This window comes from Pinus tabuliformis, chromosome 7 (genome assembly GCF_031772625.1).
Source record: "Pinus tabuliformis cultivar Carrire ecotype Pingquan chromosome 7, CPIR1, whole genome shotgun sequence".
NCBI classification, from domain to species: Eukaryota; Viridiplantae; Streptophyta; class Pinopsida; order Pinales; family Pinaceae; genus Pinus; species Pinus tabuliformis.
Window position 1 is genome coordinate 859,746,514 of NC_142293.1, and position 22,243 is coordinate 859,768,756.

A 22,243-nucleotide genomic window follows, 5' to 3' on the forward strand; every position below is an offset into this window, starting at 1 on the left:
AAAGTAATTACCGCAGAATTTAAGAAAGCGCGCCTATACCTTGGGATTTTATTTTTATTTTTCTCACATATCTATATGTATATATATTTTATTTTTTCAAATCCCATTTTATTCCTTTTTTAATTTTTTTCTTTTATGATCTAATCAATTTAAAATAAAAAAATAATTTTTACAATATCCTTGTGGGATTAATAGCTAAATAACCTTACTGGACTACTATATTTATAGGACCCTAACCATGGCTCCAATAAGGATGATATCCTCCCTATGAGGTGTCAAGAACACCATAGATCAGTAGACTTCTCCATTGGGAAAAATATTTTATAATCAAACTATTGAGACTAACTTGTTGAAACTGGGAAATCATAGATATAGTAGAAATTCATTTGAAACTTAGGGACTTGACTCCGGGCTTCAATTTTTTATGACAACCACCCAGACCCGTAGTACTTGAGCAACCTGCCATTAACAGTTCCTCTGGAAATGTTTCTCTAGTTATATATTCTAATAGAAATGTATTGGTTCCATGGAAAGGTCCAATCTCGTAAGGGCATTTCCATAAAGTATCAAACTTTCCATGTTTTCCCTTCTCCTCATTTGTGGCATCCCATTTTAAAACAAGGTCATTGAGCTGGAAATCATCTGCTTTGACTCTCCTATCATGAATTATTTTGATCTTATCCTGAATTACCTGTGTATTGTTGTAGAATTCTTCTTTGGTATGTTACAAATGTATCATTTGGTTGATCCTTATTTGTGTATCATTAGGTTTTTCTTCTACTTCCTACAACAATTTTAGTACTGGAATTCCTAGGGAAGTAGGAAAAATTGCATATATTCCATAAACCAATTGGAAAGGTGACATTCCAATTGACTTATTTGTGCTTATCCTATCATCCCATAGAGCATTAATCAATTTCTTGTGCCTGGATTTCTTGTTTTCTTGTAGCAACCTCTTTATGATGTTGACTAGGCTCTTATTAAAAGATTCAACTAACCCATTTCCCTGAGGATAATAGGAAGTAGAATTTCCTAATAATATATGATATTTGTTGTAAAAATTGACCATATTTTTAGATTTAAAAGCAGCATCATTATCTGTGATGATTTTGTGAGGACAATCAATCCTATAGAGAATATTACCTTTCATGAATTAGACGACTACAAAATCTATAACCTGCCTAGTTGGAACTGCTTCTATCCATTTGGTGAATTAATCTGTAGCTGTCAGAATCCACTTTTGTTGAGTTGAAGAAATTGGATGAATTTATCCTATAAAATCTAAACCCAACTATTGTAAAGTCACCTCCACTGAAACAGGCTTCAAAAAGTAAACGTAGGAGTTTCTCTTTCCTTCAAAAATATTACACTAATGACAAGTTGAAACCTTTTTATGAATATTAGCAAACAACGTAGGCTAGTAAAAACCAAATCTCAGGATTTTGTTTGATGTAGTTTTCCAACAAATATGTTCTCCACAGTAACCTGGATTAAACTCTTCCATTATCTTATCCACTTCATATTTTAACAAACAATTTAGTAAAATTTCTCTAGCATCCTTCCAATATAAAGCTTGATCTAAAATGCAGAACTTTACAACTTTGAGTTTGAGAAATATGACCATAGTTTTTGTTGAACCAAGTGGAGCTTGTAAATTCTACAAAACATAAACAATGCCTGTATACCAGGGAGAAGTAACAAAATCTTCTGATACCTGTCGAGTCAGCAGCTCCTCCTGTTCATCAAGAGAAACTACAAAATTGATGTATAATGCATGAAAATTTGATTCAACCATTAATTTGGCTAATACTTGACCTTTGATAAGTTTTGTGGGCTTTATTTCAATGTCATACTCCAAAATTACTACTATCCATTTACCTCTTTTCCATCTGGATCAGTTTGAGTAAGGATGTCCTTTACTACTGCACTTGGAACAAAAGCAATTATGTGAGAATGTAATATATACACTCTGAAATATTTCAAGGATTTTACTAAAGAAAAATCTTTATTTTCCATGATTTTATATTTCAAAGAAGCATCTCTTAATGCTTTGCTGAAAAATGCTATAGGATTCTCATGTCCCTCGTTTTTCTATAGTAATACTGTTGCAATAGTATGTTCTAAAGAAAAGGAAAAAATAATGAAATCTTTAGTGTAATCAGGGCTAATCAGAACAGGAGCACAAGTCAAGGCTGCCTTTACCTCACTGAATGATATTTTGGCTTCAACATTCCATTTCATTTCATTTTCCTTTTTCAACATGTTGGTGGTAACTCTTAATATTTCAACTAAATTTGGAATAAACCTCCTTAGAAAATATATTCTTCCAATGAAAGAATGCACCTCTTTTTCGTTTCTTGATAGATCAATTTTCATAATAGCTTCAATTCCACTTGGGTCAATTCTGATACCATCTTTGAAATTATATGACCTAGTAGTTTACCTTCTTCTAAACCAAACAAATACTTCTTAGGGTTAAAGGAAATACCAAATTCCATACATTTCTCAAAGACTATTTTCAAATGAGAGAAGTGATCTTCATCAGTTTTGGAAAAAACAGTAATGTCATCTAGATATATCACAATAAATATGTCCTTCTCATATGTAAAAGAAATATCCATTGCTCTCAAAAAAGTTTCCCCTGCATCCATAAGCCCATAGGGCATATTCACATACATGAGGGTTCCCCATGGTGTTATGAAGGTTATTTTTTCTTCATCATCTGGATGCACTAAGATTTGGTTGTAACCTGAAAAACCATCAAGCAATGAAATTCTACTAGAACCAACTACCCTCTGTAGAACATGATCCATTTCCAGTAAAGGGTAATTATCTTTGAGAGAAACTTTATTAAGGTTTCAGAAATCCACCCATAATCTTATTTCTCCAGTATTTTTCCTCATTGGTACCAGATTTGATAGCCATTTGGAAAACCTTAAAGGTATAATAATTTTGTCATCAAAGCGATTTATTACCTCTTTTTCAATTAAAGGTAAGAGAACAGGATTCACCCTTCTCAGCTTTTACTTGAAAGGTTTCTGGTCTTGTTTGATAGGAATAGTATGCTGAATAATACTGGTATCAAAAGGCCTTTAAGTCTTCGTATCCACATGCAAAAACATCTGAGTATTCCTTCAATAGATCAATGTATTTTTGCTTCTCTTAATGAGGTAAAGACTTAGAAAGCTCCATAATCTTTGGATTTTCTTCATTCCCTATGTTACAATCCTCCACTTCGGGTCCCACAAGTTGTGTTTTGGGCTTTTTCCACATCATTGAAATCGAATAATTCTTCAAGTGGCACCAAACCACTTGGAATCACATTATCTTTTAACTGTGAGATTTCAATTTCATCTCGGTCCTCACTGATCTAATTCAACATAGTTTATTTTTATCATTATCTTCACTGTTTTATCTATCAGTATGTGAATTCTCACATTCTCCCTTTAACTGCAAAAATTTGTCTAATTGTTTGTCACTACCAAACACTTGCCAATACCTTATGTTATCAGGGACAACACGTCTATTTTTCACTTCAATCTCATATTTTTTATTTGGGTGGAAAGGAATCTTACATGTACTTGTTGAGGTAGCCAATGCATCAAATAATTCATTTTGACTTCTAGGAATCAAAGACAACTAGTACTCTGGAAAACACTACAAAACTTCGAAGACAACATTTCTGTAGGCCCTTAACCTAGGATGTTTAGTTGACTACTCACCTTTAATTTGATTTTTGATGAGCTCTGAATCACCATGTATTGAAATCCTTTTAGCTCCTAACCTCTTCAATGCCTACAATCCTAAAATTAGTGCTTCATACTTAGCTATATTGTTGGTACATTGGAAATTAAGCTTGTAGGAATATGCCTTTGATATGTCTAATTTTTATTTTTAGATCCATAAACCAACCCATTCTCCTTCCTTATTGACTTCCCCATCAAAATCCATATTCCAAAGGCCTTCATCATGTTCATCTTTTGTTTTAGTCCTTAATTTCACATCCTCATTTTTTATTGATTGACTTTCCATATCTGACACTTCTTCTACTAAACATACATCATTATATAGAATGAAATAATCCATGTGTTAATGCACATAATAAAGTTGATATTATTGGTTTTGTCCTGACTTCTTACCATATATTTCATCAGTGTTTCCCTGTACAACCTCCTTTGTTGATCAAAGACAACACTAGTTGCATATGTCATGTCCATTTGCAAGGTATCCTACAACATTGCCCCCAAGATCTTGACAAGAGCTTTCCATATTTAGGAGGTATATCATCCACAAAAATATCCATGAACACACTCTTTGCCAACATTTGTGCCAGGGCTACACATAAATCCTTGATCAGACCTAAGAATCTTACTTTGCTAGAATCAAAAGAGTAAATGTCTTTACATGGTCTGGTTATATCTAATCCAATATTTTCCATAATTACTCTAGGAATGAGATTATGTGAAGCACCAGAATCCAACATGGCATTGTGCAAAATGAAGTCATGAATGTTAAGACTAACATAGAATGGTGGCACATTACCATCTTGTGACTTTCCTTCAACTTCAGGTCCAAATAATAATTTAGGCTGGTCATCACTTATGTTGGTTGTATCTATTCCCTCCTCTATCTTTAATTCTTTTATAACTTGAGTTCTATACAAATCCATTTTCATCAATTCAGTCAGAGGAATGGAAATTTTAATCTTGGATAATTCATTTTCAATATACAAAGAAGGTTGAAGATTTTCTTCTTATTTAATACTTACATCTTATTTTTGATGAACTTCTTTTAGGGTGTCATCCTTTGTTTGGCTTGTAGATCATGTATCAAATTGAATCTTCTTGGAAGGGTTTTCTGCAAAACTTTTACTTCTCAGCTTATACAGTTTGTATCCATAATAGAATTTTGATATCCTTTTTTATAATCATATGATTTTGCAGGTATGACTTCTGCCTGTGATAACAAGAAGAAATCATGTTCCTCCTTAGTTAATAAAATAGTGTCTATTTCTCCTTCCGCAAAAATATTAATCTGATTCTATTTTGGCTTATCATCTATCTCATTTTCTTCATCTATATAATTCTCCTGGAAAGGAGGTCTAATTTGTTGTTGAGTTGTTGGGGCTCTTTGCTCTCTTTGTTTAATTTGGGTTGTTTCCTTTTAAAGTTAGGATTTATGATCTGAGGACCCCTTTGTGGTTCTATTGGTGGATCTCTATCTGTAAAACTTATTCTTTCCATCTTCCTTTCCATAGTTTTAACTAAGGTGTATAGCTCTACATCTGACGAAGAAGAAGAAGGTTCTTCTTTAATGGTCACCCTTCTTTCCACCCTAAACTTTGCTCTTTTGGCCAACAAATTTGCTTCTACACTAACAACATTTCTTTGCATTTATTCTAAGGTAGCTGGATTTATCTCTCTCAATTGATAAGCCATATCAACATCAAATCCATTTGGAAATCAAATTAAAGCTAGTCCTAGTGGAGGTTTTATTGTTGTTGGAATATAAATATAAATATTGTTAAATCTAATGCAATAATCCGAAACTATTTCACTTGGAATTCTCCTTAAACGTTTATATTCTACAAGTATCTGAAAAGTATTATTTTTGACTTCCCATCTTGAAAGGAAATTTTGTTGAAATTGTTGTAGATCTGCAACACTACCCGTTGGCAATCCTTTGAACTATTTTCTAACTTCCCCTGCCAAACTTTGTGCAAAGAGCCTCATTTTCACATGATTATCATCAACTTCTTCTGAATTTGAGAAGTCATTCATCTTTTCTATGTGTTTTTATGCTGTGATAGGCCCAGTTCCATCAAATTGGGGTATACTTTGTGCATAATTTTGTGGCATGGCATTCAGTGTTACTTGTAAAACCAAAGGGGCATAATGAGATACCATGTTTGGAATATTAGAGGAGGATGAAACTTTAGTTGTGCCTGATGTTAGCGGTGTTAAATGAGGTGGAATTATGATTTGCTGAGTTTATATAAAAGGAGTCTGGATGAGAGATGAAATGGGAATAGTGGAAAAAAGTGAAACCACAGGAGGGGTAGATGATGAGGTAGATAAAGAAATGGTAGTTTTTTTACCTATAAATGGTTTCTAAGCAGCTTGATTCAATTGAGTCACCATATTTTCAAGTTTTTCAAATTGTTGTATACCATCTTTATCATAATCTAAAATGACAGGCTTATGTGCTGAGATACGAGGTTTCAAAATAGTTTCATCAATCACTGTCTCAGGGACAAAGCTTTTTGATTTGTTTCTAAAAAGACTATGCTCAAAGGGTAAATCAAATTCAATATCCTCAGCTGTTATAAAAATCTATGGAAGTGAATTAGCTCTCAAAAAATAATTATTTGTTTATTTGCTTTCTACAAAACTCTTTTTCCTAATTAGCTTCTCATGATTATTTATAATTTTAGGTGGGTTAGGATCAGGGTGGGATCTAGTGTAGATTTTCCTAGGAGCCAAATCTTTAAATAGAATTTATAGCTAGCTATATATACAAATTCTAGGTAGAAAATAAGCCTAAATAGCTTCTACTTCGCTGTCACCCACATGAAATAGATTTTGAGTTTTGAAATCAATATTTACCAGGGAAATAATAGTTCTAGGTTTGGTCCTCAGTATGGTCACTAGGATGTTAGCACTGTATAATTTTTCTAGGTTGAGGAAGAAAAATACAAAGGTAACCACAAACCACTTTTAACGTTGAGATCTAGCCCTTCCCGCTTCATAGATGGATCTCTCTGTATGGTTTAACTTTGGATTCAAGATTTTAGGCTAGGTATTTAAACTTGGTTGGGTTTTTCAAAATTTTGGTTGAAAGATGCTGGAAAAGTCCATTGGGCATGGAGTCATAAACTTTTGGGTAATCAATTACAAATTAATAGAGTAGTTGTAACAGGGTAGCGTAGGAAAACTATTGGATCTTAAGATATTTATGGTGTGGATGAGATGAAAAAAAGGATGATCAATTAAATATAAAGAATATTTAAATGAATTTTATATTTAATCTCATGAAGAAAAAATTAAGATTGTTTAAAAAAAGCCAGATAAAAGTACACTTAAGTAAATTCAACTCTTAATATTCTTGCAACAATCAGGAAGAAAACCATATGGAAACTAAGAAGAATAACAATTTAACATGAGAGAAACATCACCATTGGTTTGACACAAGAATCCTGGAACAAAATTGCCTCTATATTTCTGAAAATTGATTACTTTGAGTACAATCGATATCCTTCATCAGGGCAGAGTTCTTCTCTTCAAACATAATCCAACCCTTTCTAAGTCTTATTACAAAATATTTATAGACTTCCTATTTAACTAAATTCAGATTCCAAAAAGGAATTGATAACAAAATAATATCTAACAAAATTATAGCTATTTCTGAAACAAAACTAAAAAACAGGAATTCTGGACAATGTCGGTTGTTTTGTTGAATCTTTGAAGGAGATTTGTTGCTGGCTTTGGCTATTTTCTGGCTTCTTCTCTCTGTCTTGTTTCCAAAATTTTAGTTCTTATGTTTGTGCTCATTCGACCAACTCCAGTAATTGGTCCCATCACTCCTCACCTAGGATAGCAAAATTTACCATGTTTCAAAATCATTCATCTACCTTTGTGTAGGTTTGGAAAGTTGGCTTGCTCATAAACAAGTGATGAATCTCATGCTAAATGTTGAGATCAGATTGTAGGCCCTCCAAAAAATATTCTCCACTAATATTTCCCTTTTACTTTGCAAACTTAGATGCATCTACAACTATGCTGCATAATTGATATTGATAATTTCCTAAGGGAATACTCAATTTTCCATTACAATTTCTTAGAGTTGGAAGCCCTTTATCCTACAACAAAGAAAAATTTCTATTAAATATTCTAACCTATAGCTCCAATTGTTTGCACTTATTCTCTAACTTCACCATAAAATTTTTCTTACTCAACACACTTTTGACCTCCATTACTGTCTTTGTCCTGTCTTGAATGTCGAGCTCTTCAAGCTCATCTCTAGTCTTGGAGTTTAACATCCTTATAAGTTTTCATGCTTTTACTAGCCTGTGCTCAATATCAACTTTGGTTTTTTCAATTGTTGTTTTAACTCTCTGTACTAGTTTTTTTTTTTTTCAAACATAATTTGAATGGATAGCCACAATTTTGTAACATTTGCATAGGTATTGTGCCAAACGTTGCGTTTGGCTTCTGCTAGCATCTGAATAATGAGGGATTGGTCCTCATACTTTTTAATCTGTTGAACTAGTTTGTAATTATTTTGTACCTCTGCTAGGTATGCATTGTCTGCTTTAATCTTGTTCTCCTCCATTTTGGTTAGTGTTTCTATTAATTTCTCCATTTCCTTATTTTTTAATGATAATTCTCCTAAATATTGGGCTAGATTGTCTAAAGAATATGAAGTTGATGCTTGTGCTGTTTTCTGTGTTGAAGTACCTACTACTAATGCACCTGTTGTAAATTTACTTGTTGTTGATGTACCTACTGCCTCCCATTGCTCCTTATCCTTCAATAATGCTTCCATGTCCTGTTCCATTTTCTAGATTTGAACATTCTTTTCCACTACTATTGTGAACAAATTTTCTTTCTCCATCTCCAAAATAGTGACTTCCTTAGCTTGAGGGTGTTTTGTAGTTGGGAGCTTAAGTTGTTTCTTGAGGGCCTAAATATCTGCATTTTTGTTCTTGATTATCTCCTTGACTTCCTTGACATCACTAGGAACATATCCTAGTTTGGTAATTAGATCTTCCAAAGTTTTAATCTTGGTGTCTTTGGCCAGAGAATACATTCTTTCAATCTTCAACTCTGAGTGTATATTATTTAAAGAGGTATGCAACTTGGAGGTAGTCATGGCTGAACTGGTCAATGTTGAGTAGATCATTTCTCCTTCTTGCTTATGCCAATCGATTTGATCGATTGCATGAACCTTCTTGGTATCAACAAAAAATATGGAGGCCTTATAATATTCAACACTTATGGGGGTTGGCACTCTATTTTACAAAAAGGCCATTTGAAACTGCTCCTTTTCTGAGTCAAATGTGGATTATAGCAATTTCTGTTGGGTGGTGGATGTTTGCTTCCAAAATTCTGAACATGTTGAAGCCTTCAAAGCCTCATTCTTCAACTTGATTTGCTTATATCTTGTAAAAATACTTTGTTGCACTAGGGTCTGATATGTAGAGGAGATAGTTGACTGAGTTGTATCCTCTACATATGGGAAATAAGTGGTAGGAGTGTCTCTCTAATCCATAGTAGTTTTCTCCTATGAATCTTTTTCTTTTCAGGATTCTTCTTGAATAGTGATTACTTGAGGATCAACCTTACTAGCACAATGGGTAGTGGTCTATGGATCCTTCTTTCTTCTATTGAAGACAAGGAAATTTGTAGCCTGAGCTTCTGAATTTGTAGAGGACATACTTTCCCTTGGCCTCTTGATTTATTTGGCTTTAGGAATAGTAGTTTGCAAGGAAGATTGACTGACTAACTACTCTTCAGCCTCTTGTAGTGTGATTTCTATCCACTGTTCTTAGTTAACATATTTCTCTATCTCTGATCTAGGTGTATGCACATATGGAGTGCTCTTTTGTTCAACCATCAGTTTCAAAATTATCCCTAATGGATCATAAGACCTTGTGAAACTTGGTTTTAACTTCATCGTGAACTTCATGTTCTTTAAAATTGTCTCTACTTCTTTTGTTACTGCTATGGTATTTACAATATAGGGACCTACATTTTCCTTTGGTTTAAATTGTGCCTTCTTCTTATTTGATACAAAGTGTAATTCATCCATATTCAACATTTGTTTAGCATATCCTAGGGAAACAATTCTCACTAGCACAAACACTAATAATATGTAGGGAGGAAGCTCATACCCGTAGATTCTAATTTCTGTATAGTTTTGGTATAAATACCAGTCTCCAACCTTTCACTACTCTGAAAGGTGGAAACCTTCTTGATATGATATCACTACTGAGTAGACATAAGGATGTGTGAAGAAACTTATCCACAAAATCAGAGTATGAATACTCTTTTGAGTTTATTTTGACTAGAGAATTCCAATGAATAACTAATAATGGGGTACCTGGATCATCGATTTTCTGCAATTAGAAATTGATCCTGTCTTCCTAGTAAAGTAACATTAGATATACTAAAATTGATTGGTGTTTTAACACACCTTCATCTTTAAACTTCATAAATTCTCTTGTATGACATCTCATAAAAGTTGATTGTAATTGAATAGAACTGAAGGCTTCTGACCAACTAAAAATACTGATAAAAATCCTAATACTACCTAATCAACCCACTGATCTGTATGATAACCTAATAAAAAAAGTAACCATAGAAATGAGTTGTCTCGACATTTCTAGGAAAATAGAAGGAGAGTACCAGGGATTTTTTCTAGGCAACTCAACATTCCCAAGTAGGAAGCATTCGAAAATGCAGGCTCGCTAGGGGAAGGTAAGTTTCTTATATATTTCCATTAGTGAATCGGTGGGAAATGGATGTAGACAGGCCTGAGGATCTATCTGTAAGGCTTGGAAAGTGATCTCTGGGGAAATGGAAAAGAGGACCTCATTGTTTTGGGCAATTACTGCTTTTTGACTAGGGAGGTATCTCAAATGACACCAAGTAGATAATTCAGGGAAAATGTGAGTTTGAGGAAAGGTAAATTGAGGGAGAAAAGATTCCCAGATGCTTAAATCATCACTCTGATCCAAGTATCTTTTCTTTTCCCAATTATGGAGCTCATATAGATCAAATTCACAATGGATTTCAACTATTTTGTATTAGGTATCAATAAAGGGAGTCCTATCTAGATTAGGGATAGGGGGGATCATGGGATCATCCTTGAGCATCTTTCTTTTTCCCTTATGTGATGAAATTTTTAATTACAAAGGAGAAATGAAGGAATATAGCTACCAGACTATTGTTTAACTATAATTGTAGATGGATTTGGCTTGCATATGGCATTGGTAACTTCAAAACATTTCGAGTTGGACCTATACAATTCAAATGAGTGTTAAAAGCAAAAATTTACAGGTTTTTGAGGGATTTTTATAACTAGATTCATAGGAGTTATAACATATTGATTACCTATTTGGAGCCAAGTATTTAAATAGGAATGGATTGATTGGTGAGAGAAATCCATTGCCTAACGTTCATTTGCAATTTGGCAGGTGATTTGAAAGGTAACGGTTGGCTGACGTGGAAGGGAGGTGACATGGATGGCGGGATGGATGAAAGATGGGAGTACATGAATGGCTAGATGGATGATAAGGCGAGAGGAGGTGCGAGATGGCAGTTTTAGGGGTGTTAGAGGTGGTAAGTTGTATCAGGAAGGGACCCCCCAAAAAGACGGAGGGATCGACACATAGTCAGGGCAGTGTTTATTTAAACCACTTTTCGGACCCCCCCCCCCCCCGTTAAGTCCCAAAGGGTCAGGGGGGGAATTTGTCCTTTGTCTTGATCCGAGCGAGGACAATCATTGTCATTGGTTCTCGCTTGGTCTTTATTGCAAGCTGACAAAAAATTCAAATCAACATACTTTATTTACAATACATCAACTAATCCTTGATTAATTAACATAAAAGGATTAACAATAATAAAAAAATAATTACGATGACATTTAGGCAAGCACACTTATACCTTGGGATTTTATTTTTATTTTTCTCATATATATATATATATATATTCAAATTTTATTTTATTCCTTTTTTCCTTATTTTTCTTAATTTTTTTTTCTTATGATCTAAACAACTTAAAATGAAAAAATATTTTTTACAATATCCCAATGGGATAAATAACCATATAGGACTACTATATTTATAGGACCCTAACACCAAGGATGGTGAAGAAGAATACCTAGATGAGATGCCATCTTGCTTAGAAGGTAAGTTATTTCTTTGTGATAACTGTAAAAATACAGGTCATTTATCTTTTATATGTTCATGTGAAGATTCTGAAGATCAAAAATCCATCTAGTAATGATGTAGATAGACCTACATTAGTAGCAATAACAAATGGGGGATCCCTAGTAGTGATGAATATGGAATACTCCTCAGACCTTTGGAAGATTCCGTGGACACAAAGAAGAATGTAGATCTCTATGGTGACTCAACTAGCATCTCCAATAGTGAAGAAAATGATCTAGATGAAAGGATATACTTTAGAAAGAAGTTGATCTCTACTCTAAAAGAGATCAAGGAGCTATTAGAAGAAAATCTCAAGCAAAAGGAGCAGTTACATGAGTATGAGCTTGATGATGATAAGTCAAGAAAAAAAATTGTATATTTAAATTCTCAACAAGAAGCTAGCAGGATGAATAACATGTTGACCAATCAAATAAATGATAGAGAATCCCTTTGTGAGAGACTAGAAGTCGAAGTTGTTTCATTGAGACATGAACTAGAAAGGGTAAGGAAATAGCTATCTCAACATAAGAATCTTTAGGGGAGAAGAAAGACTTTGGATGAGATGCTTGTTAAGAAGAGATCCTCGCTCATCAAGGCTAGTCTAGGTTTCAGAGAAGAACCAAGCCTAAAGAAGGAAAAGGGTAAAGAGTCAACCACCCATGCAAGGAAAGCTGGAAATTCCAACAACAACAAAGGAAAAGGAGTTGTTGGACAACAATAGAAGAAACGAAAGTAGTAAACAAGGGAAGAAAAGGAAATAGCAAAATTCAAAGAATAAATGACAAGGAGAGCTGCAGAAGAGAGTCAAGAAATACCAACACAAAATTACTTCAAGTAGCAATTCAAAAAACCATGGGATACACATGAAGAACTAGTAAAATTCCTTTCCCTCTCAAGGACTAAGCCCTTGGAGAAAAGGTATCTTCAATCATCAAAATATCTTTTATGGCTATTGTTTTTCTTGCAATACTTATGGATATAAAGCCATGGATTGTAGGTGGATTGCAAGAAAACAAATTTTGTTGAGTAGTAGTAAGGGAAAGTATGTTGGTAGAAGTAGTGGCTTTAACAAGAATTCTACCAATTATAGAAATTCCTTTGCCCCATTCTTAAGTGATGTCGAATGTTAAAACCATCACAATTTTGGGCACAAGGCAACAAACTATTGATATGAGAAGACAAAGCCTACTTCATAGCATATGAATGCAAATGTAACATCTCAGGCTTTGAAGATGCCGAGGAACAATAGAATATAGGAATGAATATTTTATTTAGTGCTCTATGTCAAAGGGAATTACTGAATAAAGGAGGAAGAAAGCCCTTTGTAATTTTTAGCTGCAATTAACACAATCCTCAAGTGAAGAATGATCCTCTCATCCCTGTGATGGTTTGCTCTCTGAGTATTAGTAGCATTAAGCATAAGTTGTATGAAAGAAAGAGCAGCAACAACCAAATTACTTCTCCCTTTTTGGAAAAGAAAAAATGTTGCAAGAGGATATAGGTGAAAAATGAAAAACGAAAACAAGAGTGCTCTCTAGCCATGTCCAACCAAGAAAAGGTCCCAACATGGGAAAAGGAGAAGATGGAAAGATACATTGTCATTAGGACTTGGCCAATGAAAGTGTGGAATAAAAATAAGGAAATTCTACTTAGGGGGGTATATCCTCTGTTTCTCTTTACTAAAATAAGAGAATGGCCTCAAGAGGGGTCGAATAAGCCAGATGGAGGAAACCAGGAAAGGATAATCAGGATAAGCACTTTATGTTGTGAGAAGAATATGAGTTGCAACATATGTGTGGAATGAGAAGAGGTCCATAGTTAAGTTAGGTCTGCAAGAATAGTCGCCATGTAGAAGCAAGGAAGAAAATGCAGGAGATAAGAGAGAATTGGCTCAGGGGGAGCTACTTTAGTAGGTAGTAGCATGCAATGATCATTATTCATAGGAAGAGGTGATTGTTCAGAAAATAAAAGGTTTGCTTTTTGCAGTGAAATACCTTTATTTCATTTAAGTTGTGAATTTGATTATGCCTAGCAATCTTATGTTCATGAACACAATTGGTATAAGATTTGCATGTACCTTAGATATAAATCAGGATCTCTATGTCAATTGGTGTCTAGGTTTATATGGATCTACCTTTTCGTGTGAATGGAAATTTCTTTTTGACTAGGAATTATAAGCATTTTCATGGTACATTTTCTAGTTTGTATTTTCTAGTGTAATTGGTATCATCTAATTAGCAGTCAATATTTGAATTAGCGTGGTCTCAATGGGAGCAGTTTTAAATATTAGGATGCTCAAGTGAAGTGAGCACAATCTTAGCAACAACAAGAACAATGAAGAGAAAGTCACAATGCATCACTAACAATTGGTACTTGCGGAAGTAATAATACCATTTGCATTTTTATTTGGTATTAGTTTCTTTTAATTGGTACAAAATATGCATTGGCAATGAGATTATTCAGCTAGTATCCCGAGGTATTCAAAACTCTAGGAATTCAAAGAAGAGGCAGTATATGTTTAGGGGCATCATATCACATATGTTCAATTCCTATAGCAACAACAAATACAAGAAGACACAAGGACATACTTTAATAATGTCCTATTTTTCAAGTGTCTTTGCCCATAATGTTTGTAGTTGAGTTTGGATGATAGACTTCAAGTGCCCCATCATGAAGATATCATCCCATGAAGAGAAGTCTACACAAGCATCTTGTAGCTCTTTACCTTTGATGTCGAAGGGGGATATAAGATTATTGAAGAAGTTGTGATGGCTGATGTAGAGGAGATAAATCCATTGGTGGCTCATGCAAGGAGAAGTGTGGAAGCAACATGAGGATTGGCCAATAATGTCGAGAAGTGATGAGTTGTTGCCATCAATTCCAAAGGGGGAGATTGTTGGACAATTGTCATTTCTTGGATGGCTAGTGGTAGCAAGTGTGTTGGAATTGATTTCAACAACCCTGGGGGAGATGTGTTGGACAATTGAAATTATCTGACAGTTGGCAAGTGTGTTGGAATTGATGTGAACTAGACCAACATTGTTGTAGGTGGGAACAAATGTTGGCATTGATATGCTCGGTTTTTCCAGTTTAAGGGTAGTCCCATGGTTGCTAAAGGATTTTGTAGAGAATCATCATAGAATCAGGCTTATTAGAGAAGCCATAATATGATGATAAGGAGTTCCAGGATTTGAAGGTAGTTTTTCTTTTGGAGATCATCTTAAAGACTCATGGAAGTGGCATGGTTGGAACTTTCTAAGAAAGAGCTTTCTGATGGTATGTGGAAATTCACAAATGGCCTCCTGGATCACAACTTATTTCTAATCAAAATTGAGGTGCCCCAAAGTTAAATAACAATTCTAAAAGTGGCTAAAGGACCCTTTAATGAAATGATAATTTGGCAGCTTTTCCAAATATGGTGAATACTTTTAGTAGTGCCAATAAAGGGGGATCGAGTAGATGTGAAGAGCTATGTAGTAGTGGAGACAATTCTAATTGGTTTGTAGAGGTCCCACCAGACACATAAGCTCGCAACACTGATCCCAATGGGCGCATCCCAATGAAATTACAAAGGGCTGCAGGAGGAAGGCCTGGGATGGAAACAACAGGTGCAAGTGGAAATCCCATGAAATAGTGGAGAAGACATCAAGACCTTTTTATTTGCAGAGCTTTTAAAGCCTGAAGGTCCCACTTGATAGCCAAACCCATTGGGAATAGCTCAGTCTTTATTGAGGGCACAAAGAGAGTCATTAGGTGGATGGTGTCGGGTAGACATGGTTGTGTCAGAGCACAAGTGAATGGAAAAGGTGACGGGAGGACCCCATGGGATAGATAAGTCCACAAGGCCCAATCCAGAAGTCTGAAACGAAGGCATAAAGAAAGCGAAAAGATAATAAGGTGTCGGGCCAGCACAATAGATAGAGAGGTGATCGAGAGCCAATGAAAAGAGCATCGGGTAGACCCCATGGGACACATAATCTCGTGAGTATTACCCTAGAGGAAACATATGAATGTTAGGAAATAACACAGGGGTAATGGAGCCAGGACACAAAAATCTTGCCAACATTCAACAGTCCCATCAAATGATGGAATGTGTGCTCAAGTCATGGTTTTGTGGTGGTTTTCATATGTTATGATGACCAAGAGCCTTTGGGCCAAGTATAAAGGAAAAATGCATCAGGATAGAGAGTTACAAGCTAAAGCACTGGCACGAGGTTATACCTATAGTAGAGAACCTGGGGCGTAAAAGTTTATAAAGGGAATTAAGCCCTCGAAGGACTTAAAGATGTTAAGCACCTCAAAGATCAAGCAGAAGTCATAATGCCTAGTCTTATGGTGGAAAAGAAAACACGTACCAATGGAGAAGGAGCTAAGGGATAATTGTAGTAGTAGAATTAAAAAGTCTTTGGGCCTTTAATAAGGTGCTTGGGCACTTGTATGGTTGGGTCAACAGTTTTGGGATAAGTACACCATTTTTGGAAGGGGTGCCAAATGTGGCATTATGCCATAGTCATGCATCCAAGGAGTTTGAAAGAGTCAGTAGATCTTGGGCATTATGTGTCATACTGGGTAGATACACCAAATTGGTCATTTTCCAAAAGTTTCTTATGCAAGCAAGGATGAGTCGGAAACTTGTTAAGATCTTAGCGCCTCTGAGTATGAAAACGAGGTGGAAGCTAGAATTAAGAATTGAATTCAAACGAAATTGAAGTATTCATGGAAGGAAACAAGGGCTACGATGTGTAAAATCAATTAATGCAACATGGTCTGAACAAAATTTTCCATCCCTGATCTTCCTTGCATGTGATGGAGAATTAATGGAAAATAATGCTAAGTGCAAAAGGTTTTATCACATATAAAATGGGTCATGCATAAAGTACAACCTAAGAAATGAGATTAACTATTTAGCATGGGGAGCCTTGTTGTAGCCTCCAGTTTGACTAATAATTAATTCTCAATATGGAGAAACACACAGGTTCCCATTCCTTACATTAATTGAGCTAAAACGACCAAGAAATTTGATGCAACAACAAAATGGAGAACCTTGTTGCAATTATGAGATTGTTCTCGTAGACCTTTTCTATGTAGTATGGGAAGTAGTAGAGACAACATCGACCATTGTGCAACAGAGAAACAAAACCTAGGATTTTGATTAAGAAATCGGGGGGATGAAGAATAATTGAGAGAAATGGGTGGAGAGATCTGAGTGTGTGAAGTTGCTGTAGAGAGAGGCCAAGAGTGTACTTATGTCATTGTGAAAGGGAAAGAGTGTCTATGCAGGAGAAAGAGGTTGAGGGCTAGGCATATGCTGTTGAGATAAAAGGGCTAGTATATATGAGAATGTGTGTTGTTGTTGAGTTAGCAAAAAAAAAGTGTTTCCTAACTTGTGAAAAGTGAAGTTTGTTGAGATTAACAAAGCACCAAGGGCAGAGGAGAAAAAAGAGTTGGAATTAGGAAGAGTGGTTACTAAATACATAGAACATTAGTTGCTTATTGAGAGTGGTTTGGAGCATGCAAACCAGGGAGTTGGTTCTTCCATCTATTGGGAATTTGAAGAAAAATTGGGGGTTGGTGCTTCCATCTATTTGGAATCTAAAGTAAAATTAGGGGTTGGTGCCTCCTGCTTGCATAATTCTAAGGAGCTGCAAGTTGGTGCTTGCAACAAATCCATGAAGTTGGTGCTTCTGGTAAGTAGGTGTCTACAGAAGAAGGGAGTTGGTTCTTCCTACTAATGGGTGCTAGAAAACAATGAAAGGGATTTGGTGCTTCTTGCGAGTGGTGGCTCAAAAACAATTTGATGTAATATATTAGGTTCTTATTATTACATCAAATAAAAAACAAGCTTTGGTGGTCTTTCTCCTGGAATGGTTTCCATGTTAAACCTCTGTGTCTAATGTGTATGCTACTCATGGCGATTGTGTTCATTTGTTTATTTATGTTGCTCCACATGATATGTTGTTGATTTCTCACATGAATGATTGCGAAGTTTGAATGTTAAATATAAATTGGCAGAAAAGTAAAATTAGCCTTAATATTGATTCACCACCCCCTCTCAGTATTAAATTGTTTCCAACACCCTTTCTATAAAAGAATCAATCTATAGAGAAGATATAGAGTTTTGGGTTAAGAAACTTGAAAAAGTTAAAGATAGGTACCAAGTAGAAATAATAAAAAGTTGGAGGGCATGTCATCATCCCTCAAATGCATAAGCTCTTGAACTTAATAGATGAGTAAGGATTCCATAAATCTTATATTAAGAGAAACAATCAAACATATTTTTAAAGTGGGGATAAAAATAATCTCCTTAAATACAGGACCATTATGATTAACCTTGTTTTAGCCAAGTTATATATACTTATTTTGGAAAGGAAGACTACTATATTACTACATTTGCTAGAAATCCACATAAAGAGAGATAAATTATAGGGAAAATTTAAGAGATAACATTGATATATATCCCACCTTGTTATTCTTAGGATCATTTCACAGGAGTTTCATTATATAATAAAACTAATCACCTTTTTTTTTCCAAGGAAAATCTAGGCAAATCAACTTGAAGGGATCACATACCTTCAACCAAACTAGTAGAGCATAACCATGAGGGTGTTGAGGAGTATTGTCCCGTGAAATCCCAATGGAAATTTACTTTAGACACTATAACTCAATTGAATTGAGCTAACCCTTGGGGCTAAACTAATCACCTTTGTTGTTTCATTGTCCTTAGAAAATATTTCAAGACATATCAACCAAGACTAACCTTTGCAATATAATAGAGGAGCTAAGTGTTCCTTTTAGCATGAATGTTGGTGTGATAATATAGTACATGGACAAGTTAAAGTATTTTTTGGAAGACCTGTCTTTTTTCAACTTGACAATATTTATTATAGTCACCGCCTCACTTCTATCATTGACAATATAATTTCTATTGTGAGGATTTCTAATAAAGTTATCTAGTATAGGTATGATTGTTGCTATGATCCACATTAGTATAGGTATGACTATTAACATTAAAAAAATCAAAGTATGATAATTAAATCCAAAAAAATTACTTATGATAATTTTACATATGATAATAATGGTTTGGAGGAAGTGACTTCATAGAAATATAGGATAATTGGTTCTCATTGCAAGCTCACTTGGAAGTATAGCACTAAGAAAAGGATTAATGGAGGGTTTAAAGCATATAATGGGCTCCAAAAAAATTGTAAATTAGTGGAACATTGGCTACACTATGAGAAGAAACTCCCTTTTTACAACTTTTGTAATCCTATTACCTTAAATGGTTGTGAATGTAATACCCTTGGTGGAATTTCTTTTGCAAACATTATTGTTTTATAATTACTTGTAAATATCAAAGTGGAAATGTTGGCAATGGCGCCAAGTATAAGTTTATTGACTTATGAAAATAAATTTTACAAAAATAAATAAATATTTTTTCTCTTGGAAATGATAAAGGAAACAACATGAAATTATTTTGGGCTTCTTCATTGTCCAAGAACATATTAAGTGGTTGAGTCCAAGTGGTGGATAAAAAAGAGGAATGTGACATAGGTCATAGTTATAACCTTCCCATATTCTCCCAAAATTCCTAAGACAAAGACTTCTACCAGGAAACATCATCACTGAACAAAAAAACTATGTTGGGTGGAAAGATAAGCATAGCTAGAGAGAAATTTTATCCTAGGTGAAACTATATGAATAAGCATAAGTAGAGAGAAAGGCATGCTTATGAAGGAAAAATGAAATAATTTTTCCTAATTTGAAAAAAACCTACATAAAGAAAAAAGGTGGGTGGACCTTAAAAGCAGTACACTGCTAGAGAAACATACTCAGAAAGAAAGTTACAAATACCACTAGGTGGAAACAATTGAGGGTGGTTCCAAGGAGAGGAAGGAAGAAGCCTGAGTTCGAGGGGAGTTTCCAGGAGTGCAACTCATTGGTTGGGTGGAGTGTGCCATTCCCATTGTATTTCCAAGGGAGATTTTGTCATGAGATATGTATATATCTATTGTGATAGAAGTAATATTAGTAATTTTGTTTGGTATGGAATTAATAGAATCATGTTTGTGTGTGTGTGTGTGAATTTAGAATCTAGTAGAAGATACATTTCAATTCTAATTAATAAATGTATGGAATAACTGGTATAATCCTCCATAGTATTGAGAGGACATAAATGTAATTTGGTTAGTAAATCCTAATCTATGTTGTTGCATGCATAATGATCAAGGAACTGAGTTGGAAATTGAATATGATTCATGAAAATTCTATAAATATGATTTGATAAAGGAAAATAGGAGGGTAACCTAGTATGTCTGTAGCATTCATGGAAATAAGTAGGTTCAGTACAAAGAAAGTGACATATTAAGTAGATGTTATGATAAGGATATAATTAATTTGGAATTATAAATATTCTAATAGGAGAAGAAAGTATACATAAATTTTCTTAGAAAATATTAAATATTGTAGGAAAGATAACATCCTACAAAAGTACTATAGAATAAGCTAAATAAGTCACAACTGGACAGAGAAAAAAGAATATAATACTTCTTAAATCTAGGTTCCAAGTATATACAATACTGGATGATAAGTATTTTTCTCCTAGGCTATAGAATTATTTAGTTAGATACAAACCCCTCAACTCTCATGGGTAATGAGGTTATAATGAAAAATTGTGATTTTTATAGGATATTAAGGATGCATGATGTAGCAAAAATTTATTACAACTAAATGCATAAAAAATACTAATAGTATATTCATAAATATATAGAAAAAGGTAAACGGATAAATAGTGTAATTTAGACTAGATACCCTTGTCACAGAGGTTAAGCAGAATTTATACCCTTTATTATGTGAATATTTGTATACAGTGGAGCTAGGAACCCAATATATACCAAGTTGAGCATGTTAAGCAAATTACTATACACATGACAGATACAATTATTAATTGATAATAGCTATAGAAATTAAGGAGCCAAACAAAGGTATATATATCGACATGAACATTTTATTAATGTAGGAATACTAATACAAAAGGACAATTCTATTCTTCTATTCAAGAATAACATGTTGTCTCCAATGGAAAGTAACCTAAATCCTACTCTAGAAATAAGCATAACCAACAATAATATTATGAACACATGGTACTACAATGCCTAGTGGCATGATTTAAGCCTAAGCATATAGTTGCTTTAAAAAAGAAGAAAAACACTAAAATAAGCCTATGGAGCTACTAAAATCCATGTCATCCCCTGATGTTAAACAAGCACCTGTAATACAAAGATCATGTGTCACGTTAACCCGTACATAGAGGAGGAGATTACATTGATGAATACAAGTCTAGGACTAGGATATTATAGTTCAAACCTAGCACCATAAACTAAGAAGAATCTTTGTCAACAATTATAGTTAACACTTTGAGTTTCAAATATTATTAGCTTTAATTGAAAAAATTATAATAAAAAAATATACCTTTGGGAAAATTCAGTGCCTCCATATATGAGCTACCTGTGAAGAGAACCAAGAGGAGAATTAGCCACTTAATTATACAACTGGGTCAAAACCTTTGTCTAAAGTTAAGAGTTACTTTAATATTAACCATAACTAGACTTAAGCATAGATGGGGTAAAGTGAAGCCAAGAGAAAGACTATACCTGTGAGTGCTAAGTCGTGTACCATTCATCTAAGGAGTGTCACTCTTATAAATTGGTTAAGCCCCTCTTAGCACTAGTGATTGGAAATTGAGGCAACTCAATCTGAGTGGAGAACCCATGAAAAGTTAGGATGCTACATACCTAGGTATAGGGATCTACAAAATAATCTCCATAAACAAATAGAAACTTCTAAAGCTCAATGAAAAATATGATATCGAATCTATGAGAAAAGGGTTTCAATCGGATACACCAAAGACAATCAAACAACATTAATTAAAAATAAAAGGGGACTAAGATCATGAACACCATATGAAACTGGTTCAAAACCAAACCTTATTAAAAGCCCTTTTGTTATACATTTAATTGGTTACCCCTAGTAAGAATTTGGGATAGGACTTGGATAACCACTCTTATTCCATAGTGACAAGGTCAACGAAAACATGCAAATCTGCTCATGTTGCAAGATAGTTGACAACATTTTAATGTTATATGACATAAGTCCAATATCAATCATGAAGTGATGTACCATAAACAAAGTTGTATATATATATAAGAAAAAATAAAATGCAGTGTAAAGTACAGGTATGTTACATGTGCAATTGGTTACCCCTAGCAAGAGTTAGGGATAAGAATTGGATAGCCTCTCTTCTTCCATATTAAC